At 42.3% G+C, this 26,548-nt stretch overlaps 2 protein-coding genes and 1 pseudogene across 2 annotated transcripts in view; 2 read left to right on the top strand and 1 right to left on the bottom strand.

Moving 5' to 3' along the window:
• Window positions 1–26,548, top strand: part of LOC103128154 (zinc finger protein 709-like) — a 245,165-nt gene that overhangs the window by 113,657 nt on the left and 104,960 nt on the right. The gene's annotated exons all lie outside the window — the stretch shown is intronic.
• The window catches only part of LOC103125919 (zinc finger protein 14-like), a 241,505-nt gene that overhangs the window by 47,267 nt on the left and 167,690 nt on the right, over window positions 1–26,548 (top strand). The gene's annotated exons all lie outside the window — the stretch shown is intronic.
• LOC103128153 (heterogeneous nuclear ribonucleoprotein A1-like) overlaps window positions 22,703–26,548 on the bottom strand; it is a 35,076-nt pseudogene continuing 31,230 nt past the window's right edge.

Consider the following 26,548-nt stretch of genomic DNA (forward strand, 5'->3'; position numbering starts at 1 on the left):
TGTCCCACAACTAAAGCTCTTTGATATAGTAATACAAAGACTTGGCACGGGTTGGGCTGTGGTTTAATAGAATAGAGAGGTTTATGATATCTCGATTATTTAGGGATAGCAAAAGGGGCAAAGGTTGGCTAGTCATGATGGCAGGGGCCATGAATCCATAGGATGAGTTCCTAGCCTTAGGTACACATGTTCAGGTCCCAGGAGAAGCAGCAGGACAGTCAGGGAAAAGGAGAGCTTGCAGGAGCAGCTAGTGCAGCTGAGTTTGCAGGAACAGAGAGTGTGTTTCCAGCAGACACACACTAAGTCACTTCCCACACACCACACCCTTGTGGGTTTGCGTGAGTCTTACTATACTCCTAATATGACGTCAGCCGTATGGGGATTCTGTCCCAAAGTCCAATATCCACATCTTGAGCTGTTTCCACATCTTTGACACTTGGAGTATTGTGTGTGCAGTAGACATCCCAGGAATATACCATCAGAATCTGGGAGAAATTCAGGTCCACTACCTACTTCCACACAAGGACAGATGAAGCCCAGAAAGGTCTTGTAACTTCTTCAAGTTCTAATAAATTGGTCCACATATTCCATAATTTTTTATATACAATTATCTTTATTTATTGGATAGAGGCAGCCAGAAATCAACAGGGTGGAGAAAAAGAGAGGCAGAGAGAAGGAGAGACCTGCAGCACAGCTTCACTCATGAAGTTTTCCTCCTGCAGGTGGGGACCAGGGACTGTGTCTGTCTGTGTAGGAGGTGGGCAGCACTGCAGGAGCTGTAGTGAGGGGGGTTAGTGTCCCTATTACCGAGTGAGGACTCTCCTGAGCTCAAGGAGGAAGGACACACTGACCACTCTAACTCTGACTAATGAATTTTTGGAGGAACTTGAGGATGGGAGCTCTTCTGGTGAGTGCCTGTGGAATGAGAGGGGTTCCCAGGCAGGTGACCAGGACATGATCTGGGGCAGGAACTTAGCTCTGTCATAGCACAGGACTGATGTCCCTCTTCCCCAGAGGGACCTCAACCATCTGGTGAGGATCCCACCTCTGGTCAAGAAAGACGTTCCTGTCTTCCATCTCTATGCTGGAAGTTGACAACTACAGTCTTTTTTTCTTCTTAATTTATTGGGAGGATTCATTATTTACAGTCTAGTTGTATTGCACCAAAGTAAAAGACTTTGGTGGGAGAGAGGGTTCATATATGGAACATGGTGGCAGAGGAGGACCTAGAGGGGGATGAGTTGTTCTGTGGAAAACTGGGAAATGTTACACATGTACAAACTCCTGTGTTTTTCTGTTGACTGTAAGCCATTAGTCCCACAATAAAGAAGAAATTTTGCAGTCAGTAGTAAAAACAATGGTTGGTACATGTGTAAAATTTCTCAGGTTTCTGCAGAATACAGGTTCAAGCACCGGGTCCCCACCTGTAGGGGAAAAGCCTTCTGTGTGTTGAAACAGGACTGTAAGTATCTCTCTGTCTCTCTCCCTCCACTGTCAGTTTCTCTCTGTCTCTATCCAGTAATAACCAAATAAAAATATTTTTAAAAATTTAAACTATGGTCTATGCATTATAACATTGAGACATCTGATCCATTTTTCTCTCATATTAGTTAAATAGTGAGTTGTGAGACTGTAAGTTAATAGGAGTGTATATTAACACCATTTCCACTACCATGGGTCTGTGTAACTCCTCCCACACCACCACCAAAAGCAGGAAAGTTGAACATACACCCTCGCCCTCCACTAGGAGATTTTTACTTCGGTGAATTTTTCAAGGTCTATCTAAGATAGGTGAAAATGGTGAAGTCACCATTTTTTACAGCTGAGTAGTATTCCATTGTGTATATATACCACAAATTGTCAGCCACTCATCTGTTGTTGGACACCTAGGTTGCTTCCAGGTTTTGGCTATTACAAATTGTGCTGCTAAGAACATATGTGTACACAGGTCTTTTTGGATGGCTGCGTTGGGTTCCTTAGGATATATCTCCAGGAGAGGAATTGCAGGATCATAGGATAGGTCCATTTCTAGCCTTCTGAGAGTTCTCCAGATTGTTATCCACAGAGGTTGGACCCATTTACATTCCCACCAGCAGGGCAGAAGGGTTTCTTTGACCCCACACCCTCTCCAGCATTTGCTGCTGTTACCTTTTCTGATGTATGACATTCTCACAGGAGTGAAGTGGTATCTCATTGTTGTCTTTATTTGCATTTCTCTGACAATAAGAGACTTGGAGCATTTTTTCATGTGTTTCTCAGCCTTTTGGATCTCTTCTGTGGTGAATATTCTGTCAAAGTCTTCCCCCCATTTTTTGGATGGGGTTATTTGTTGCCTTGTTGTTGAGTTTGGCAAGCTCTTTATATATATTTGTTATTAAACTCTTGTCTGATACATAGCATGTAAAGATCTCCCATTCTGTGAGGGGTGTCTTGGTTTGAGTAGTGGTTTCTTTTGCTGTGCAGAAGCTTTTTAATTTGATGTAGTATCATAGGTTTTTGCTTGCCTTAGTCTTCTTTGTAACTGGATTTGTTTCATTGAGGATGTCTTTAAAATTGATGTGGGGGGGGGGTCAGGCGGTGGCGCAGTGGGTTAAGCGCATGTGGTGCAAAGCGCAGGGACCGGCGTAAGGATCCCGGTTTGAGCCCCTGGATCCCCACCTGCAGGGGAGTCGCTTCACGGGCGGTGAAGCAGGTTTGCAGGTGTCTATCTTTCTCTCCCCCTCTCTCTCTGTCTTCCCCTCCTCTCTCCATTTCTCTCTGTCATATCCAACAACAAAGCAATATCAACAATGGCAATAATAACCGCAATGAGGCTGCAACAACTAGGGCAACAAAAAGAGGGAAAAATGGCCTCCAGGAGCGGTGGATTCATGGTGCAGGCACCGAGCCCAGCAATAACCCTGGAGCGAAAAAAAAAATTTATGCGGAAAAGAGTTCTGCCAATATTTTCCTCTAAGTATCTGATAGTTTGTGGTCTAACATCCAAGTCCTTGATCCACTTGGAATTTACTTTTGTAATTGGTGAAATGCAGTGGTTAGGTTTCATTCTTCTGCATGTTTCAACCCATTGTTTCAAACATCATTTGTTGAAGAGACTCTGCTTTCCCCATTTAATAGTCTGGCCCCTTTGTCAAAGATTAGATGTGCTTAGGGGGGCTCACGTCTGAGCTCTCAATTCTATTCCACTGGTCAGTATGTCTATTCATGTTCCAGTACAAAGCAGTTTTGATGACAATGGCCCTATAATACAATTTGAGATGTGGGAGTATGATGCCTCTGGAGCTGTTCTTTTTTTCTCAAGATTGTTTTGGGAATTCTAGGTCTTTTCTGGTTCCAGATAAACATTTGTATCATTTGTTCTATTCTCCTAAAAAATGTACTTGGTATCTTGATGGGGACAGCATTTAAATTTGTAGATGGTTTTGGGTAGTATATTCATTTTGATGATATTAATTCTACCAACCCATGAACATGGAATATCTTTCCACTTCTTTGTGTCTTTTTCAATTTCCTTGAGTAGTGACTCATAATTTTCAGTATACAAGCCTTTCACTTATTTGGTTAGGTTTACTCCTATTTTATTGTTTTTGTTGCTATAGTAAAAGTAATTGATTTCTGGATTTCAATTTCTTCTTAGTGTTTGCATAGAAGAATGCCACTGACTTTTGAATGTTAATTTTATAGCCTGATACTTTATTGCCTGATGATTTCCAAAAGCTTCTTGCTGGATTCCTTAGGTTTTTCTATGTATACTATTATGTCATCTGCAAATAGAGAGAGTTTGACTTACTCTTCCAATCTGTATCCCTTTCTCCTGCCTGATTGCTATGGCAAGAGCTTCCAACACTATGTTGAATAGTAATGATGATAGTGGGCAGCCCTGTCTAGTACCTGATCTGAGGGGAAATACTTCCAGTTTTTCACCATTGAGTATGATGTTGGCTGTAGGTTTGCTATATATAGACTCCACTATCTTCAGGAATTTTCCATCTATTCCCATTTGTGGTAGTGTTTTGATCATAAAGGGATGTTGTATTTTTTCAAAGGCTTTCTCTGCATCTATTGATATGACCATGTGGTTTTTGGTCTTGCTTTTGTTGATGTGGTGGATCACATTGATTGATTTACATATATTAAACCAACCGTGCATGCCTGGGATAAACCCCACTTGGTCATGATGAACAATCTTTTTTTAAAATTTATTTCTTTATTGGGGAATTAATGTTTTACATTCAACAGTAAATACAATAGTTTGTTCATGCATAACATTCCCCAGTTTCCCATTTAACAATACAACCCCCACTATGTCATTTATCATCCTTCATTGTTGTTAAAATTTCGGAGGCTCTTGCCGGGCCGGCTAGCTTCACGGGCGGGTAACAGAGACGCGGAGACAACGGCTGGGCAGGGAAGCTGTATTTCTTTATTCAGGAACAACGATTCATAAACTAACACAAACTAATCACCAAACAAAACTCTGCTGTCTCTTTGCGGCGGCGCAAGCACTCTCTCTTTTTCTCTGGAACTCAGGAACCCAGGAACTCTGTCTCTCTGGCACTCTCCTTGCTTCTGGGGGGCGTACTTTCTTCGACGGGCATTTGCATGGGGGTGGGGAACAGCCTAGAGTCCCACAGGCAGCTGGCTGCAACTTACTTACTATGAAACAAAACTTGTTATTAGCATATCTACTGCAAGATCCAACGTTTCTAATAGAGAAGGAATTTGAGACTTTTACATATCAACAACATCTTTTAACCTTTTGTTACACCCATTCAAGATGGAGACACACCCTAGGTGTGGGCCGGAGAGGAAACCTCAGGCATGAGAATAATTAGCATAGCCATTGTGCGATCTACCATTTCTAATAGAGAAGGTAGTGTTTTACATATCAACAAGTCTATTTAACCTTTTGTTTAGACCAACTTAGTTAAAATATATTGATTGTTAACTAATTTTTACCTCAGACTTTAAATGTAAGTTAATTTTTATCTTTATGAGAATTACGTTGAAAACCTTTTTCATTTAACTTTGACTAGTAAGAATTTAGCCTTAAAGCTACTGTTCACCAAACTTTAAACATACACATAAACATGGTCATTAATACACAAGGAGAGAAACCTTTGTTACGAAGACATGTCATTTTAAACACGAATTTAAATCTATACTGTCTTAGTTGTTGGGGGGGGGGGGTTTCACCATCCGGAGGTGGCTTCCCGCGCAGCTTCATTCTAGGAATTGCAGGTTGCGATCTCTGCATGAATCTCTGCGTACTCCAGCTTGTCTGTCTTCAGACCGGACCGGCGGATGGAGATCTCGTGTGCCCAGTTTCGGCAGGGAGCCCAGGGGTCCGGGAGGCCCGGGATGGTTCCAGAATTCATAGAAAGAGGGCAGGCAGGCCATCTTTGTAGAAGGCGTGAGCCTAGGTGCCCAGGGGTGGCGGCCATGATAGAACGCCGCGGCCCTGCCCCATGGCCCTGCCATGTCTGCTGCCCTGTTCGCAGTGGCCGAGCAGTGTGGAGGGATCACACGTCCAGTGCCCTGCGCCACGCGGTGGAGAGCCGGCTCCTGTGGGCTGGCCTCAGGCTCTTGCATGTTGGCCTCGGGCTCCAGCATGTTGGCCTCGGGCTCCAGCATGTTGGCATCGGGCTCCAGCATGTTGGCTTAGGCCTCCTGCGGGCTGTGGGGCTGCGGGTGCGGTGTGCGGGGGTTGTCTGGGCGCAGCCGGCTGGCTGGCTGTTTAACCAGGTGGAAACGGCAGCTCCGCGCCTCTCCTCCCGCCCGCTGGCTCTTCCCGCTGGCTGTTCTGAGTTCGCCCGAGCGAGTGGAAACCACAGAGTGGTCCAGAGATAAATGTTCCAGAAACAGAAAAACAGTCTCGTGAAGAAAGAGCAGAGGCCTTTGGAGATCTCTTCACAAGCAGAAGAGAAGGCCATCGTGCATAGGTAGCCAAATTGTCTTTACTTATCTGAGAGATGCGCAGGTCAGGTCCACGCGGGTGCCATATCTGATTCCTGAGTCCGAGAGTTCCTGAGTTCCTGAGTTCGAGAGTGCCAGAGAGTGCCAGAGTTCCTGAGTTCGAGAGTTTCAGGGTTACAGATTAAGAGAGAGTTCCACAGTGGAAGAGTTTCAGAGAGTTCTAGAGTAAGAGAGTTCCTGAGTTCCAGAGTAAGAGAGAGGGTTCCTGAGTTCGAGAGTGCCAGAGTTTCAGAGGGTTCCCCAGTACGAGAGTGCCAGAGTTCCTGAGTTCCTGAGTTCGAGAGTTCGAGAGTAAGAGAGAGGGTTCCTGAGTTCGAGAGTGCCAGAGTTCCTGAGTTCCTGAGTTCAAGAGTTTCAGGGTTACAGAGTAAGAGAGAGTGCCAGAGAGACAGAATTCTTGGGTTCCTGAGTTCCAGAGAAAAAGAGAGAGTGCTTGCGCTGCCGCAAAGAGAGAGCAGAGTTTTGTTTGGTGATTAGTTTGTGTTAGTTTATGAATCGTTGTTCCTGAATAAAGAAATACAGCTTCCCTGCCCAGCCGTTGTCTCCGTGTCTCTGTTACCCGCCGTGAAGCTAGCCCGCCCAGCAAGAGCTTCCGAAATTTTATTTATTTATTTATTTATTTTTATTTAAGAAAGGATTAATTAACAAAACCATAGGGTAGGAGGGGTACAACTCCACACAATTCCCACCGCCCAATCTCCATATCCCACCCCCTCCCCCGATAGCTTTCCCATTCTCTATCCCTCTGGGAGCATGGACCCAGGGTCATTTAGGGTTGCAGAAGGTAGAAGGTCTGGCTTCTGTAATTGCTTCCTCGCTGAACATGGGCGTTGACTAGTCGGTCCATACTCCCAGTCTGCTTCCGAAATTTTAACAACACTTCATAGACCTGTATTCTCCCCACCCACCCACCCCAGAGTCTTTTACTTTGGTAGGATGTGCCAATTACATTTCAGGTTCTACTTCTGTTTTCTTTTCTGATCTTGCTTTTCAACATCTGCCTGAGAGTGAGATCATCCCATATTCATCCTTCTGTTTCTGACTTATTTCACTCAACATGATTTTTTTCAAGGTCCATCCAATATCGGCTGAAAATGGTGAAGTCACCATTTTTTACAGCTGAGTAGTATTCCATTGTGTATGTATACCACAACTTGCTCAGCCACTCATCTGTTGTTGGACACCTGGGTTGCTTCCAGGTTTTGGTTATTACAAATTGTGCTGCCAAGAACATATGTGTACACAGATCTTTTTGGATAACATGATGAACAATCTTTTCAATATAATGCTTTATCCAGTTGGCTAGAATTTTGTTCAATATTTTAGCATCTATGTTCATCAGAGATATTGATCTGTAGTTTTCTTTTTTGGTTTTGTCCCTGTCTGCTTTTGGTATCAGAGTGATGTTGGCTTCATAGAAGCTGGCAGGGAGTATTCCAGTGTCTTCAATCTTCTGGAAGACTTTTAAAAGTAGATGTATTAGTTCTTCTTGGAAGGTTTTGTAGAATTCATTTGCAAAACCATCTGGTCCAGGACTTTTATTTTTGGGGAGATTTTTGATAGCTGTTTCAATTTCATTAGCTGTGATGGGCCTGTTCATGTTATCCACTTCCTCTTTACTTAGTTTTGGAAGTTGGTAGGTATCTAGGAAATCATCCATCTCTTCCAAGTTCTCTAGCTTGGTGGCATATAGTTGTTCATAGAAGCCTCGCATGATATGTTGAATTTCTGCGGTGTCTGTTGTGATATCTCCTCTTTCATTTACTATCTGATTTATTTGGGTCTTCCCCCCTTTTTGTTTTGTGAGTCTGGCTAAAGGTTTGTCGATTTTGTTTACTCTTTCAAAGAACCAACATTTACTTTCGTTGATCTTTTGTATGGCTTTCTTATTCTCAGTGTTATTTATTTCTGCCCTGTCTTTAGTGATTTCTGTCCTTCTGGTTGCTTTAGGATTCCTTTTTTGTTCTTATTCTAGGTCTTTAAGATGTGCAATCAGGCTGTTTCTTTGTGATTTTTCTTGTTTCTTAATGTATGCTTGTATAGCTATGAACTTCCCTCTCAGTACTGCCTTAGCTGTGTCCCAAATATTTTGATAGCTTGTGTCTTCATTTTCAGTGAACTCTGGAAACATTTTGATTTCTTACTTGATTTCCTCTTTGACCCAGAGGTTGTTAAGAAGTGTACTGTTGAGCTTCCACATTTTGGGACTGTTACTAATCTTTTGTTGATTGATAAGTGTTAGTTTAATTCCACTGTGGTCTGAGAAGATGCTTGGGATTATTTCAATGCTCTTGAATTGACTGATGCTGTCTTTGTGTCCTAACATATGGTCTATCCTTGAGAATGACCCATGTGGATATGAGTAACATGTGTATTCCAGTTTCTTGGGATGAATGACTCTGAAAATGTCCAATAGTTCTAGTTTATCCATCTCTTCATTTAGCTCCCTTATATCTTTAATGATTTTCTGCCTGGATGATCTGTCAAGTTGAGGAAGTGGGGTGTTGAAATCCCCTACCATGACTGTGTTGCTGTCCATATATTGCTGTAGTTCTTTCAGTTGAAGTTTGATGTATTTAGATGGCTTCTCATTGGGTGCATAGATGTTAATAATTGTTAAGTCCTCTTGATTGACTGATCCTCTGAGCATTAAATAGTGTCCATTCCTATCTTTTTAAATCTTATCTATTTTAAAGTTTATCATGTCAGATATGAGAATAGCTGTTCCTGCCTTTTTTTGTGGGCCATTGGCTAGTATGATAGTTTTCCATCCTTTCACTTTAAGTCTGTGTTTGTCTTGTTGAGTTAGATGGGTTTCCTGTAGACAGCATATTGTCAGGTTGTGTTTTCTGATCCATCTTCCTACTCTGTATCTTTTAATAGGTGAATTCAGGCCATTGACATTTATTGATATCAAAGATTGAAGATATTTTAATGCCATTCTTGTAGAGTTTTAGAGTGTTCCGATAGATGACCTATTTATGGTGGTCTGACTGTTTATAGAAGACCTTTCAGAACTTCTTTCAGGGCAAGCTTGGTGATAGTTGATTCCTTCAACTGTTGCTTGTCTGAGAAGGTTTTGATGCCTCCATCTAGTCTGAATGACATTCTAGCAGGATATAGTACTGTTGGTTGAAAGCCTTTCTCATTGAGCACTCGATGGATATCTTGTCATTCTCTTTTGGCCTGTAGTGTTTGTGTGGAGAATTCTGCTGTTAATCTTATGGGTTTTCCTCTGTAGGTGACTCTTTGTTTTTCTCTTACAGCCTTCAGGATCCCTTCTTTATCCTTATTCCTTTCCATTCTAAGTATGATGTGTCTTGGTGTCTTTAAGTCTGGGTTAATTCTGTTTGGGACCCTCTGAGTTTCTTGAATCTTTATGTCTTTGATGTTGTCTAGACTAGAGAAGTTTTCAGCTATTATGGCCTGAAGAATGTTTTCTTCCTCTCCTTCTCTTTCTTCCTCTGGTAAGCCAATAATGCATATATTATTTCTTTTGAAGTCATCCCATTGGACTCTGTTGTTGTTTTAAGCATCTCTTAATCTCCTTTGAGATCTCTTACTTCTTTTTTAGTTGTCTCTAATTCATCCTCGATCCTGCTAATTCTGTCTTTAGCCTTATTGATTCTATTCTCTCTGCCCTCTACTGTTTTCTGGAGTTCATCTCTTTTTTTCCCCTGTTTTGATACTGTTTTAGCTTGTTGTGTTCTGAGCTCAGCTATTTCAGCTTTCAGCTCTCTAATAACCTTGAGATAGTATTTTCTTCCACAGTCTCATTTGTTGTTCCTGTATTTCTGATTACAAATTCTTTCAAACTCTTTACTCACTCCTGTGATTATTTACTTAGCTAGTGTTTGGATGTTAAACTTGTTATTTTGTGCTTCACCCTTTGGGGAGCTTTTAGCTGGACTCTTGTCCTGATTTGTTTCTCCATTATTTCTTCTTCTTCTTTTTTCTCCATTATTTCTTCTTGTTGGTTTAACCATTTTATATATTATGTTATGAGTTCCCTCTCTCAGTACTTTTCAAATTACTGATCACTATTGCCTGTATTGACTTGTGTCTAAGTAAGGTAATTAAAGGGTTCACAGTGGTGGAAGTTAACAGTTGTTTCAATAGTATTTTAATCCCTGAGTTGGAACTCAATGGTTTAAAAGCCTCTTTTTCTTTTTCTTCTCTCTAGGCTATGGGAGCCTGAGGGCTTTTAAACTACAAGTAGGCTTCTTAGCTTAACCACTGACTCCTTACCAAGAAATAATGCAGGGTGTGGCAGAGATAATGCAGTGGTGATGCAAAGAGACTTTCACAGCCCCACTGTTATGCCACTGAGGTATAGGTCTTCTGATGAGTTTCCTGGTTAGATCTCTATCCCCTGTTGTTCCTCCCTGCTACTTCTCCAGATTCTGAGGGCAGTAACAATGGAGACTCAGAGTTGCACTTGGTGAGTCTCCGGGGAGTCCTCTTCTCCGTTCAGCTGCCCCCTTGTTGGTGGAACAGGCTGGAAGTGGTGTCTCAACTGATAAATTGCCCCACTGTCACCAGCCACACATGTTTGCACTCACCAGTGATTTGGTGGGTTCCTGTAATCATTCTAGTCCTGTCTTGTTTCGGTTCCAGGTGGTCTCTTTTGGTATTCATAGTTGATCCGAGAGAGGAGAGAAGAGAAAGAGATCTGCTGCTGCTCCAAACTCTTCTATTTTAAATGTTTTCAGTTTATTTTAATGAGGGGGTACTGATCAGAGTACTGCTCAACTCTGGCTTATCTTGATGCTTGTGGCTGAAAGCCTCCAGTATGGAAGTATTTTACATAACCACTATGCTATCTCCCCAGCCTCTTACTCTTAAAACTCTTATGTTCCAATTAGTTTTATCACTGGGACTCAGTGTCACCTTATTGAATGTCATGTCATATATATATTGATACAGATATAAATAGATATGAGAAATGGGGTGTGTGTGAAGCACATATAATTGTGAGACTTCCCTCTACAGCTGTTGGACAGATGGGTCTTGAACCAATCTGGGATCTCTCAGGTGATAATTTGAGTTCTCTACTTGGTTTGCCCCCAGAAAGACCCAGTGAAATAATTTTTGATTACCAAGACATAGCTCATGTTGTAAAGTGCGACTTTGTCATACCCAGATACTGAGTTTCAAGCCCTAACAACACAGATAGACATAAAAAGGAAAACTATATGGGTGTTATTCTTGTGTCTTTATTTTTCTGTCTAATTTTCTATTTAGAGAAAATAAATAAGTAAAATTGTTCCACTAGGAATAGTGGAATCATGCACACATGAGGTTCCTTAGAATACATACTTCTTTATATTGAGAGTCTTCATTTTCTCTCTTTTTAAAAGTAGATTTTAAAAATATTTATTTATTTAATATATGATTGAGACCAAGAGAAATGGATGCAGCAGGGGAGATAGAGAGAAGACTGCAGCAGCCCTACTTCACAATTCATGAAGCTTTCCTCCTGTAGGTGGGGACAGGGGGTTTGAATTGGGTCTTTGCACACTATAAAGTGAACACTTAACCAAGTGTGCCACCACTTGACTCCCTAGCCTTCTTTTTCTCTCTACACAGCATTCTATGTGGGATGAACAATTCTTAATGACATAGAACTGTTGAAAATAATTTAATTTTGGCAGATAAAAGTAATGACATTAATCCAGTATTTCTATTGAGAAAGATGTCTGTCCTGGGATTTAGAGACCTAACATAATTCTGCTTAATTTCCATGTGTGCTTTTTATAGCCTTTTTCTAAAATATTATAAAACTCAGTAAATCTAAAAAAGAGTGATAAACCATAATTACTCTTTTTTTAAATATTGTTATAATATAGAGGTATTTGACAGGTATTGTGAACAATTTTTAATTGTCTGGTGACTAAACATCTTGGTTAAAGAGACTATAAATTTCTTTCTGCACATTTACTGTGGTTGCTTATGTTGCTCTACTGAGTTGTATGTGTACATATATTGCTGATTAGCGCTTTGATGTATAGCATGTATATTTTTTTTATTTTTTACTGCATCTCTTTGTCCTGGTGGTAGGTCTTGTCATTATACCAAATATTTTCAGTTTGATATAGTCTCAGTGGTTCATTTTTTTCACTTATTTACTTATCTTTGATGCTGAGCTCAGGTCTCTGAAGACATTTCCAAATCAGATATTATGTACTGTACTGAGGACAATTTCTATAGATTTTTTGGTTCCTTGTCTAACATCCAAGTGTTTATGTATTTTGAATTGACCCATGGTGTTATGTGATGGTGTTTAGTTTTTATATGCATGCAGTGACTGACTCATTTTGCTAAACATCATTTTTTATAGAGACTTCATCAATTTAATTTCAGCATTCATTTTCCTGCTTTAAGCATGTTCTTAGGGATTTTGATGGAGATTGCATAGCATGTCTATGTCACTTTAAAAATGGTCATTTAGTTTTGATAATTATTAATTATCAACCAGTAACAACATCCATGTACCAGTCCCTGGGTCCCCACCACAGTGTTCTCACTTCACAGGCTGTGACACAGGTCTGCAGGTGTCTATCTTTCCCCTCTTTACCTTTCCCTCCTCTATCCACTTATCTCTGTTCTATCCAGCAACAATAATAACTACAACAACAAAACAACAAAGGCAACAAATGAGAATAAATACATACATATAAAAATATTCAAATGTTTTATAGTGGTAAGGTAATTAGTGACTTCTTGATGTGGAAAAGAAAACCATGTATCATGTTTTTAAAATAAATTTTTATTTATTAATGAGAGGGATAGGAGGAAAAAGAGAAAGAACCAGATATCACTTTGGTGGTACATGTGCTGCTAGGGATTGAACTCAGGACCTCATGTTTGAGATTCCAACATTTCATCCACTGCACCACCTCCTGGACCTCATAAGCCACATATCATCTTGACTTTAGCCATTTTCTCTGTTGAGATATATTTTCACCACTATTGCTAATGGTAGGAATAATTTCTGGGTACATTTATTTCTACTGTCCACCTCTCACTTATATCACAGCCATATTTACAAAAGGAGTTCAGGATCTAAAAGTGGACATTTTCTCCTATGTATCTAAGTGAAGTGTCTTACCAGAAAATTGACTGGTTGCCCAGAGACTCCTATTTCAGCAGACATGTTTTCAGCTGCAGCCGCAGCTTCTGTGGTCCCTCCCCCTTCCACTTTTCCCGGAGGCAGGATGCCCTCCAGGAGTCATAATTCAAAATGGCAGAATTTGAAAAATTAGTTCACAGAGTCCAAAAACAAAACTTCCCTACCATTTCTCTCTTCCCCCCTTACTCTCTAAATATCTTAAGCCTGCTTGCTGTCTAACCTCTCTGCTTTCAATATTCTTAAACCATGTGAGTAAAAATGGTTCAATGAGGACAGTACAGACCTAAATTCATGTTTAAAATGACATGTCTTTGTAACAAAATATTTTCTCCTTGTATATTAAAGGCCATGTTTATGTGTGTGTTTAAAGTTTGTTAAACATTAGCTTTAAAGTTAAAAAATGTAACTTTAAGGCTACATTCTTACCAGGAAAAGTTAAATAAAAGAGTTTTCAACATAATGCTCATAAAGGTAAAATTAATTTGTGTTTAAAGTTTGAGGTAAAAATTAGTCAAAAATCAATATATTTTAACTAAAATTGTTCTAAAAATCCTTCACACACCTAGGTTGTGTCTCCATCTTAAATGGGTGTAACAAAAAGGTAGAGAAGATGTTACTGATATGTAAAGCTCTCAAATACCTTCTCAATTAGAGATAGAACCAGCCCAGGCAAATGATAGATAACACAATGGTTATGCTAATGATTCTCATGCCTGAGGCTCTAGCAATGGTTCTTTGCCTTACCACATTTTATTGCGCTTAAATTGGTTAAACAGCCTTAAAATGATATGAGAAAGACCTTCCAAAATTATAAAGATACTTAAACCAATTATAATCATCGAGTTATCAATTATAGTAAACTTCTAACCTGTTACAAGTTTTATTTTTTTTCACAAGTAAGTGATTACAGCTGTCAAGCCTTCACATGAAGAAGCATCTGCTCATATGGTAAACTATTAAACTATAAAATGTTCTTCTATACACAACCTATGTAAATTAACAGCATTCACATATTCTTCTACACTTAACTGGTGTATCTCGTCTTGCCACTATAGGCCTGCCTTTTTCAGTTAACAATGTTTCCCTTTATAACATCACCCATGCCACAGACATTCCTTACTACCCCCAAAGACAAATGGTTGTTGAAAAGGCCCACCAAATGCCCAGGCCGAATTAAGTAAATAAAGAAATAAAAAAGATACATCCCCCAATATTCAGTTGTCTAAGGCACCAAACCTCTTTTTCTATAAAAAATTCAAATCAGATGCCCTGCTAACCACGGGAAGCAGATTGTTTGTGTTTCTTTCACAGGAATCCCGAGAAAAACATCTGGACCCCTGCATACTCTGACATCACCCACTAGATGGCACAAATACAGTGGCACACCCCCTGAAACCCAACATGTTACCTGATGTGATCTGAAGAACCTGATTCACAGACCCAAGGACAGAACTTTCTTACTGCCTGTCTTCCCTTCCTGCTTCTGCTTTGCCTGTCATGTTGCGGCAGTTCCAGTTCACCCTCTACAGAAAAGCAAAATTCTGGTGGCAGACTTTCCCCATGGAGACAGATGTGCAGCGTTTCATCCCCTGGCATTTCTCCTGGTCATCTACTTTGGACTGAGACTTCTATCGGACTTGCTGGTATACCCTTTGGACACTTTACACAATTTTACAGCAGCTTCCTTCCTTTCACGCTGCTGGTTTTTCAAAGACTGACCCACAGTAGTTCATTGACCTTGCAGCCAGTTGCCTTGGGGACTATACAGTGCCAAACAGCCCCTTCGCTTGACAGGCCATGTCCTCCCACCTGCAAGTCCTGTCCCCAGAGTCAGGAAACCCCCCCCTTACTAGAGCCTGGCCCCAGAGGCATGAAACGCCCTTTGAGACATAAAACGCCCCCAGAGGCAAGAGTTGTCCCCAGAGGCAGAACCCCCCCATTTCGTTAGTAAGCCCTGCTCCAGAGACAGGAGATGCCCCCAGAGACAGGAAATGCCCCTTTGTGCACCAAGCCTCCCCTTGGCATCCCACTGGCTCTTACTGCTCCCCTACTTTTCCCTTCCTGTTTTGTTATGCCCAGGTTTATGCCCAAAAAAGTTTCTGCTCACCCCTACGCTACTATTCCTCTGTCATAGATAGTCTTTTACAGATATTGAACCATCTTAATGCGATGACTAGATAGAAAGAAAGGGAAAGATGTACAAAAATTGTGAGGAGATGGTGGAACCTGGCAGAGCTTAACCTATGAGATGAGTCTCTCCAGGTAAGTCTCTCTCTCTCTCTAAAGAGGGGTTGAGCACAGGGGGAAATACAGAATCTCACAAGGTTGGTGGCCATGTAAGTCTTCCCTCCCCCACAAAAAGTCCTACATCTTCCCACCTGAGCACGGCATCCTTAAAAACATTTAAGCCTGCTCCACTCTATATTTCAAATACTGTGTCCATTAGATATAAAGGAAAAGGAGGAGATGCTAGGGAAGTATGCCGATGCAGTCTTTGCCCTCAGGCTCTGCCACTCCCCACAAGAGTTAATACGGTATTCTCAAGTACCTTTCCCAACCAATCCTGTCCCGATACATCACTCCTGGCTGTTGCCCTATAAGAATCCCTCCTACTTTCGCCCCCCCTTGTCTGTTTTTTTACCTCGGTGACAGAAGGGTAGTGCACGTAGCAGGGGATGGCCAATTTTGCTACCTCCACGTGGCCTGAACCACTGCGCTCTCACCCAACCCTGAAGTGCCCATGTGAACAAAGATTTGCGTTCCCTCTTTGCTTTGGATCTCCTCTCTCTTCTCTGTGGTGCAGCACGACATCCATTATTCTAATATTGTTTTCAACTGATGTTTTAAACTTTTTATTATCTTTATTTTTTGGTTAGAGTCAGTCGAAATAGAGAGGGAAGGGGGTGATAGAGAGGGAGAAACAGACCTGCAGCCCCTTTTTACCACTCACAAAGCAATTCACCTACAGGTGGGGTCTTGGGCCTCGAACCTGGGTCTCTGAGCATTGTAAGATATGTGTTCATAAAGAAATTTTTTAAAAAGGTATGTGTTCAACAAGGTGTGCCACTGCAAACCCTTCAATTTATTCTATTATTAATCCTGCTACTAGGAGATAGCTTAATCCACAGAAATATTTTACATCAAGTGAAACGTAAAGTAACATTTCCCTACCACCACATGGGTGTGTTATACAGAAAGAAAAAATGTTACAGGTGATTGTGTGGTTCTGTACTTTCTCTTCTATTTTCTCAGTCTCCATATCTCTCTCTGCCTTTCTCTACCTCTAACTAAAAAGTCAAATATACTTTGTCATCTCCCTCATGTGGTGCTGCAAACTGAAGGCTCTGTTCACAGCAAGAAGTGCTCTCCTCACTCCAGTCCTGGCAGGCTGTAAGTAACTCACTGCGTTGTATAAGAAAATGGATTTGGGGAGACATCATCCTTTGCATGCAGAAGGCTTTTATGCTTGAGGCTTTACGGTCCTAAATTCAATTCATAGCACCACTATAAACTAGAGTTGAGCAGTATTCTGTATCTCCTTTATCTACATTTCATTAATAATAACAAAAATTATTAATATTTTTTGGGAGGTGGCACAGTGGATAAAGTGCTTGACTCTCAAGCATGAGGTCCTGAGTTCAAGCCCTGGCAGCACCAGAGTACCAGAATGATGTCTGTTTTTTTCTCTCTCTCCTCCTATCTTTCTCATCAGTAAATAATAAAATCTTTAAAAACTATTAATAGTATGGGTGGGGTAAATAGCATAATGGTTATGCAAAGAGACTGTCATGTCTGAGGCTCCGAAGTCCCAGGTTCAATCCCCTACACCACCGTAAGCAAGAGCTGAGCAGTGCTCTGGTGTTAAAAAAAAAAATTAAAAAAAAAAACATTAATACAAAATGTTTCTGGAGCTGGGTGGTGGTACAGTAGGCTAAGTGCATGTGGAGCAAAGCACAAGGACAGGCCTAAGGACCCCAGTTACAACCCTCCTGCAGGGGGTTAGTTTCATAGGTGGTGAAGTAGCTCTGCAAGTGTCTGTCTTTCTCACCCCCTCTCTGTCTTCCACTCTTCTCTGAATTTCTCTCTGTCCTACCCAACAACAGCAACAGCAATAATAACTATAGTAATAATAACAACAATGATCATAAACAGCAAGGGCAAGAAAATGGGAAAAATTAAAACATAAATAAAATAAAATAAGTAAAATAAAATGGCCCACAAACAGCAAAATAGCTCTCTCAGATAGTTTTAACTCTTAGCAGTTAGTGTAGTCTTCATCTGAGACAGAGCCCCACCACATGACAGGCAGTTTCAGTGTTGGGGTATCTTTCTGTCTTTTACTTCCTGAAAAATATAACATAAAGGAATAAATTGCCACTGGTGAAAGCATAGAAAGCAAAAATAAATGATTTGTTCACTGGTGGATCTCCCAGACCTCAATCTGTTCTGCTTGAGCCTATTTATCCAGCCTTCAAAGTGGAGTTAACTCCCTCTTCCTCTGAAGGGACATAAGACCCTATCACTGTCACAGACTTTCCACCATAGTTCCCTCCTCCCCATAGAATCTTTTTGTATTTATAAATTATATTTGACTTCCTATTATAGAGAAAAATTGAGGCGGATGTAGATTACTGGATAACAGTTCTTCTTCTTGTCCTCCTCTTCTTTTATCTGCCATGAGGGTTATTTCTTGAGCTCACTGTGAGAAGTTTCAATCCATTGCTCCAGAAAGCCATTTTTTCTTTTCATCCCTCTATCCACCCTCACTCTCCACCCGGAGATTTTTACTTTGGTGCCATACTCCAAACTCAGAGTCTGCTTTGAGCTTCTCCTTCTGTTCTTTTTCTCAATTTCTGTTTATGAGTGGGATAATCTCATACTCATCTTTGTATTTCTGGTTTATCTCACTTAACATGATTCTCACATTTAACATAACAGAATTATGTTCAGTGAGATAAAATATTTAAAAGAAAAAAGTGCTGGGCTCTCAGCATGAAGTCCTGAGTTCAGCCCCCCGAAGTTGCACCTGCTGGAGTGATGCTCTGGTTCTTCCTCTCTCTAATAAATAAATAAATAAATAATGCTTTTAATAATATGTCAAGGGAAATAACTTGCTGGTTATGCAAAAGACTTTCATGCCTGAGGCTCAGAGTTACCAAGTTCAATTCCTGATACTGCTATGAACCACAGCTGAATACTGCTCTGGTTTAAAACAAAATAGACAAAATGAAGAAATAGAAAGGATGAACTCTTTTGTTACAAGTTGGATGGAAGTGGAGGGAACCATACTAAGTGAAATCAGCCAGGAGGAGGAGGAGGTCAGACACAGAGCCATCTCAGTCACAGGTGGGCATAAGAACATGGAGAAGGGTGGTGGTATATAACATAGTGATTATGCAAGGACATGCCTGAGGCCCTAAAGTCCCAGGTTCAATCTCCCACAACACCATAAAGAAACAATGAGGGGCTGGGTGGGAGTGCAACCATAAAGTGTGTGAGTTAGTGAGAGGGCACAGGTTCAAGCCTCTAGCCCCCACCTGCATAGGGACACTTCAGGGGTGGTGGATCTCTTTCCCCCTCTGCCTCCATTTATGTCTCTCTATCATTGTTGTGCTAGCTTCATGGGCAGGAGAGAGAGATGACCAGGGACTCATGGCTGAGCAGGGAAGCAGTATCTCTTTATTGATGAGCAGAGATGCAGTTCAACAATCTAATCTCTTCTGATCACAACATAATTCTGTCCTGCATCTCTCCTAAGGTGGAAGAGTCAGGAACAAGGAAGTACGTAGGATGGGGGCAGGGATAAGGGAAAAACACAAACCAGTGAGGATTCAACCAATGTCCTGGAGGCAGGGGGTGCCTAGTTAACAGTGGTTATGTAAATAGAATACATCGTAAGTAATACAAGCGAACTTAATGTGATGATCAAAACAGAAGGTCTTATAAGCATGATTTAGATGCATACCAACAATTCTCCCTTTCTTTTTAACTAATGGCAATAGTATCAGGAGTGTGGGGTGAACAGAAACATATATCGTACAGGCATTTTCAAAAGAACTGGCACAAGACATGGAGGAACAAGTAGAGAGCAGCAAAAACCAGTGTGATGCCAAGGAGAGGCCTGAGGGGGGCGTTTCTTGCCTCAAAAGGCAATATCAGGCTAAAGGATGTTTCCTGCCTCTGTGGGCATCTCTTGCCTCTGGGAGAGTTTTATGCCTCAACGGGCGTTTCCTGCCTCTGTGGGCAGCACCTAGCAAGGAGGGGGGTGGCCTATAGATTTTCCAAGGCTGCTGGCTGCAAGGTCCATGAACTACTGTGGGTCAGTCTATGAAAAACCAGCAGCATGAAGGGAAGGAAGCTGCTGTAAAATTGTGTAAAGTGTCCAAAGGGTATACCAGCAAGTCCGATAGAAGTCTCAGTCCAAAGTAGATGGCTAGGGGAAGAAATGCCAGGGGATGAAATGTTGTACGTCTGCCTCGATGGGGAAGATCAGCTACTGGAATCCCACTTTTCTGTAGAAAGTGAGCTTTGGAGTCTGTGAATCTGTTTCTTCAGGTCGTGCCAGGTCACATCATTCATTTCGGGGGGGGGGGGTGTGGTACGGCGGTGGCCTCTTGTCCAACTTCATCTCCAGGAAGTGCAGGGATGCAATCACTGCACAGATGTCTCCATATTTCAGCTCTTCTGCCATCAGAGCTGAGCTGGGGATCCTGGCTAGGGCGCCCAATCCTGGCAGGGAGCCTGTGGTCACTGAGGGGTCCGGGATCTGCCCCAGCATCATAGCAGGAGGGTGGGTGGGCCAGCCATGTAGAAGGCGCAGGCCAAGGTGCACTGGTGTGGGGCCTGGATGGGCCACAGGCCTGACCGCCATGCCCGCAGCCCTGCCCCCAGTGGCTGAGCAGCACAGAGGGAGCCCACGCCCAGTGTTACGCGCCCTGCGGCAGCGAACAGGCAGACGGACAGTGGGTGGGAACCAAAGTGTGACCTAGAGCAAATTGTTCCAGAGACAGAGAAGCTTGCTGTGCAGATGACCCCAAAGGCTCTGCCACTCTACACAGAGAGTTACGGTACCCTTAAGTGCTCTCCCCAAGGCTCTGCCACTTCCCACAGAGATATACGGTACTTTCCCCAACCAATCCTGTCCCAACATGTCACCCCTGGGTGTTGACCTAAAAAAGCCCTCCTACTCTCCCCCCTTCTCTCGTTCTCTTGCCCAGTGGTGCGGTAGTAGAGGACGACTTTTTTGGCTGGCTCCACGTGGCCTGAACCACCCTTCTGACCCAACAATAAAGATTGTGTTCCCTTGATGCTCCAAACATCCTTTTTCTGCATCCCTCCACACAACAAGCAACAGAAACTGTCTCATGAAGAAAAGGTAGAGGCTTTTGGAAACCTCTTCATAAGTAGAAAGGCAGGCCATGGCAGCTTTACTTATCTGGTCTCCTTTGGTCTGCTGCATGTGTGTGGAGCCGAGATTCATGCCCCTGTTCAGGTGCCATTTTGTCGTGCTAGTTTCATGGGTGGGAGAGAGAGATGACCAGGGACTCATGGCTAAGCTGGGAAGCAGTATCTCTTTATTGATGAGCAAAGATGCTGTTCAACAATCTAATCTCTTCTAATCACAACACAATTCTGTCCTGCATCTCTCCTGAGGCAGAAGAGTTAGGAACAAGGAAATACATAGGATAGGGGGTGGGGAGAAGTGAAAAGAGCGAATCAGTGAGGATTAAACCAATGTCCCGGAGGCAGGGGGGGGTTCTTAGTTAACAGTGGTTATGTAAGTAGAATACATCGTAAGTAATACAAGCGAATCTAATGTGATGATCAAAACAGAAGGTCTTATAAGCAGGATTTAGAAACATACCAACATATCATAACAAAAAAATTTTTAAAAGGAGATGGTTGGTAGTGCAGTGGGTTCAGTGCACAAGCGGGAACCATAAGGACACGTACAGGGATCATGGTTCGAGCCCCCATTTCAAAAGTGGTGAAGCAGGTATGCAGGTGTCTATCTTTCCTCCCCCTCTTTGTCTTCCACCATCTCTCTCCATTTCTGTCTGTCCTATCCAACAAGGATGACAACAATATTAATAACTACAACAATAAAACAAGGACAACAAAAGGGAATAAATAAATATATCAAATAAATAAATAAATAATGAGGAGAGATAAAGACCTGCAGTCTTGCTGCATCACTCATTAGGTGTCCCCTCCTGCAGTTGGGAAGCAAGGGCTTCAACCTGGTTCCTTTTGCATGGTATCATATACAGTGCACTAAATGCCCCACCACCAAGCCTCCAATGAAACAATTTTTTTAATACAGGGTAAGGTTTTACATCATCTAAGCTAGACCAAAAAAGAAAAATGAAGAAAAAGAAAAAGAAGGAATGGTGGGAGTTGGGTGATAGCACAGCGGGTTAATCAAAGATGGTGCAAAGCTCAAGGACTGGTGTAAGGACACCGGTTCGAGCCCCCAGCTCCTCACCTGCAAGAGTGTCGCTTCACAAGTGGTGAAGTAGGTCTGCTATCTTTCTCTTCCCCTCTCTGTCTTCCCCTTCTCTCTCCATTTCTGTTCTTTTTTTTTTTCCTCCTCCAGGGTTATTGCTGGGTTCGGTGCCTGCACCATGAATCCACCGCTCCTGGAGGCCATTTTTCCCCCCTTTTGTTGCCCTTGTTGTAGCTTCGTTGTGGTTATTATTATTGCCCTTGTTGACGCAATTCGTTGTTGGATAGGACAGAGAGAAATGGAGAGAGGAGGGGAAGACAGAGAAGGGGAGAGAAAGATAGACACCTGCAGACCTGCTTCACCGCCTGTGCACAACATTTGGGGTCCTGTCTGGGATCCCCATCTCACTAAAGGAACACCAGCCTCACTGAGCCTTCTGGACTGGTCTATCTGTAGCGACAGACCCTTGGAGTTGAAGGCAGACCCGCTGGGCAGTTCAGGGTCCAGGGTCCTGGGAGATGTCTCAGGCCCTGCTGTAGGGGATTGGATCCCCCTCGCAAATTTGGAAGGAGAGAGTGGGTCACTCCCATGAAGCAGCAAAAGGCTGTTCTCCTATCTGTAGGGAAGGGGCGGCGAGAGGCTGTCCTCCCATCTGTAGGGAAGTGACAGTGTGAGAGGCCATCCTCCCATCTGTAGAGAAGCAGCAAGACTGGTCAAACTTCAGGCATCTGTAGCAAGAGACCCCTTGGAGTTGAAGGCAGATGCGCTGGGTGGCTCGGGGTCCAGGGTCCTGGGAGATGTCTCAGGCCCTGCTGTAGGGGATTGGAACCACTTGCATATTTGGAAGGGGAGAGTGGGCTGCGAAAGGCTGTCTTTCCATCTGTAGGGAAGCGGCAGTGAGAGGCCATCCTCCCATCTGTAGGGAGGCAGCAAAAGGCTGTCCTCCCATCTGTAGGGAAGCAGTGAGAGCGGACCTCCCATCCGTTGGTTCAAAGTGTTGGTGGCTGGGCCTCTAGAGTTTTCTTTTAAAATGTTATTGTCTCTGTATTCTTTGTGTATGTTGTCTCTGTATTTTCCTTGTATGTGTTGTCTTTGTATTCATTATCAGTTTTGTCTTTCTTAAGTCCAAAGTCAGGAGTCAGTCTATTTCAACTCCTCTGATTATGGTCCTGGATCATTTCAAAGAATTCAGAGAGCTCAAATTTTAAGTCTAGGAGTAAAAGAAGACCGGATGATTACTTATTGCCAAGATAAGTGGCCAACCTTCTCTACCGGTTGGCCCCCAGATGGAACATGGAATCTACCTACTATCTATGCTACCAGAGACATCAGTTCAGACACCCAAGACACCCAGACCAGATTTCTTATATCCTTACTTTGCAGGATCTGGTAAACAAAATTGACAAACCTTTAGCCAGACTCACAAAACAAAAAAAGGGGAAGACCCAAATAAATTGGATAGTAAATGAAAGAGGAGATATCACAACAGACACCACAGAAATTCAACATATCATGTGAGGCTTCTATGAACAACTATATGCCACCAAGCTAGAGAACCTGGAGGAAATGAACGATTTCCTAGATACCTACCAACTTCCAAAACTAAGTAAAGAGGAAGTGGATAACATGAACAGGCCCATCACAGCTAATGAAATTGAAACAGTTATCAAAAATCTCCCCAAAAATAAAAGTCCTGGACCAGATGGTTTTACAAATGAATTCTACAAAACCTTCATAGAATAACTAATACCTCTACTTTTAAAAGTCTTCCAGAAGATTGAAGACACTGGAATACTCCCTGCCAGCTTCTATGAAGCCAACATCACCCTGATACCAAAAGCAGACAGGGACAAAACCAAAAAAGAAAACTACAGACCAATATCTCTGATGAACATAGATGCAAAAATATTGAACAAAATTCTAGCCAACCGGATACAGCAGTATATCAAAAAGATTGTTCATCATGACCAAGTGGGGTTTATCTCAGGCATGCAAGGTTGGTTTAATATATGTAAATCAATCAATGTGATCCACCACATCAACAAAAGCAAGACCAAAAACCACATGGTCATATCAATAGATGCAGAGAAAGCCTTTGACAAAATACAACATCCCTTTATGATCAAAACACTACCACAAATGGGAATAGATGGAAAATTCCTGAAGATAGTGGAGTCTATATAGAGCAAACCTACAGCCAACATCATACTCAATGGTGAAAAATTGGAAGTATTTCCCCTCAGATCAGGTACTAGACAGGGCTGCCCACTATCACCATTACTATTCAACATAGTGTTGGAAGTTCTTGCCATAGCAATCAGGCAGGAGCAAGGAATTAAAGGCATACAGATTGGAAGAGAAGAAGTCAAACTCTCCTTATTTGCAGATGACATGATAGTATACATGGAAAAACCTAAGGAATCCAGCAAGAAGCTTTTGGAAATCATCAGGCAATACAGTAATGTGTCAGGCGATAAAATTAACATTCAAAAGTCAGTGGCATTCCTCTATGCAAACACTAAGTTAGAAGAAATTGAAATCCAGAAATCAGTTCCTTTTTCTATAGCAACAAAAACAATAAAATATCTAGGAGTAAACCTAACCAAAGAAGTGAAAGACTTGTATACTGAAAATTATGAGTCACTACTCAAAGAAATTGAAAAAGACACAAAGAAGTGGAAAGATATTCCATGTTCATGTGAAGCGACTCCCCTGCAGGTGGGGAGCCGGGGGCTCGAACTGGGATCCCTACGCCAGTCCCTGCGCTTTGCGCCACCTGCACTTAACCCACTGCGCCACCGCCCGACCCCCTTTAGGGATGTTTTGAGGGGATCATGACTTTAGTAATTTTTACCTGACAGCTAACATGCTGGTGGACTAAAAACATAGTCTGGGAAGATGGTGTAATAGTTGCAAATAGGACTAGAAAGCTGAATTAGAGGAGAGAGTAGCTCTAAAATATGGGAAAAGATTATAAATACCATTAGCTTTAAACTCCATCCATCTGACTAGGGCCCATATTAGCATTCTGTTTTTTTAAAATATTTTTATTGATCAGTTGAGAAATTGGGAGAGGAGAAGATGGAGAGGAAGAGAGACAGAGAGACACCTGAAGCCCTGATTCACCATTCATGAAGCTTTCCCCCTGCAGGTGGGGATCAGGGTCTTGAACCCAAGTTCTTGAGCACTTCAATGTGAGTGCTTAACCAGGTGTGCCACCATCTGGCCCCATATCCTATTTTTGATGAGAACTTAAAAGTCTTTTGCACTGCTCAGGACATGTTTGACCACACTGTTCTGTATCCTAGAGCCTGGCCTTTAAAGAGAGAGAGAGAGATTATTGATCCACTTACTGCACTCCAAAAATAATTCTGATCCATTCTCCCAGAGGTCCATGATAGAAGGAAGATGACTAGAGAGCTTTGTACTCCCAACTCCATCAGGACCCAGAGAGAGAAAAGGAAGAAAAGAAGAGCATTTGGATATAGTAATCTTAGCATTTTCTTCCCCATTTTACTACATAGGACAGAGAGAAATGGAGAAGGGAGGGGAGAGAAAGAGCTACCTGCAGACCTTGTGAAGCTCCCCCCCCATTGCAGGTGGGGAGCAGAGGTGGGGGGCTTGAACCTGGGTCCTCTCCTATGATAACAGGTTCACTTTATGGTCCTGCCCCCACCCAGCCCTTCATTGTTTCTCCGTGCCTACCTGTGAGTGAGATCACTCCACATCAATTCTTCTCTGTCTGTTACTTCCCTTAGCGTAATTCCATGCACATAAGGACTTGCATGCTTAACTGAGTGTGTTACCACCTGGCCCCTAGTCTTTCAGCCTCCTGAACCACTACTAATCTGTTGGTACTATGTGTAAGCCTGATAGAGCTTAGAGAGAACCACCCCCGTCCTTTTATGGAGGTCTGAGAAGATAACCTCTTGGTAAGTCTCTTTCAACCGAGGTGAGCATAAGGGGGGGAAACTCAGACTTGGTTCTTTCCTTCTTGACTCTCAGGCCCACAGAAATCCCAATACTTCCCCCCATTAACTGCAGGCCACATGGCCGCAGATTCACTCATTCAAAGTCACCTTCTGATCACAGAAGAACACACCTTATCACATACTTCATCTCACATCTCAGACCCCAGACGAGAAATTCCAAACTATATGGCTTTTTGATATCCATCTTCTCTCTGTCTCACCCTACAGGTTTAACCCCTATACATCTCTCAAATACCTTTGGATAATTAAGTTCCTTGTGTCATAGAGAATAACTGTATTGTATCTCATCAATTCCTGTCATACCAGCCCCCTACCTTAGGGGTGTGCCGACCATTAAGAAACCTGTAATTTTTGACATATTTCAACAATAATTTCCTTCATTGCTTTTGTATTTAACTCATGTCCACTTTGCTAATAAATGGATTCTACGGATTCTGGGATTCTATGGATCCTAGGATTCTAAGCACGCTAAGAGTCCCCTGGTGTCTGTTACTTCATGTCACCCCTGTCGTGAGTGAGAAAGAACCAGTCCGTTACCTTTACCCTGGAGACCACCCCAGAACCGGAAGGAGAGAGATACCAAAACTAATCATACTTAAAAAATGGATGAAAAGGCAGAGGGTAGATAGCATAATGGTTATGCAAAAGGACTCTCATGACTGAGGCTCCAAAGTCTCAGGTTCAACCCCCCACACCACCATAAGCACAACCATAAGCAGAGCTGAACAGTGCTCTAGTAAAAAAAAAAAAAAAGCAGCAAAATCAAGTCTCCTGCAAATTGATGAAATCACCACAAGGGCACAGGCTTGAGCCATCAATGAATGGGCTGAGCTCCAAGGATATAACCCAAGCTCAAAGGTTTTTGGTATATATAAGGTTATGTTTTAGTCTCTCCCACTCTCCCTCTCTCTCCTCCCTGCCACCCTTTCTATCAATATATTTTTTTCCAGAGATTTCTGGTATATATTCAGGTTTTATTTTACTCTCTCCTTCTCCCTCCCT

Source organism: Erinaceus europaeus, chromosome 13, assembly GCF_950295315.1.
Source record: "Erinaceus europaeus chromosome 13, mEriEur2.1, whole genome shotgun sequence".
Taxonomy (NCBI): Eukaryota; Metazoa; Chordata; class Mammalia; order Eulipotyphla; family Erinaceidae; genus Erinaceus; species Erinaceus europaeus.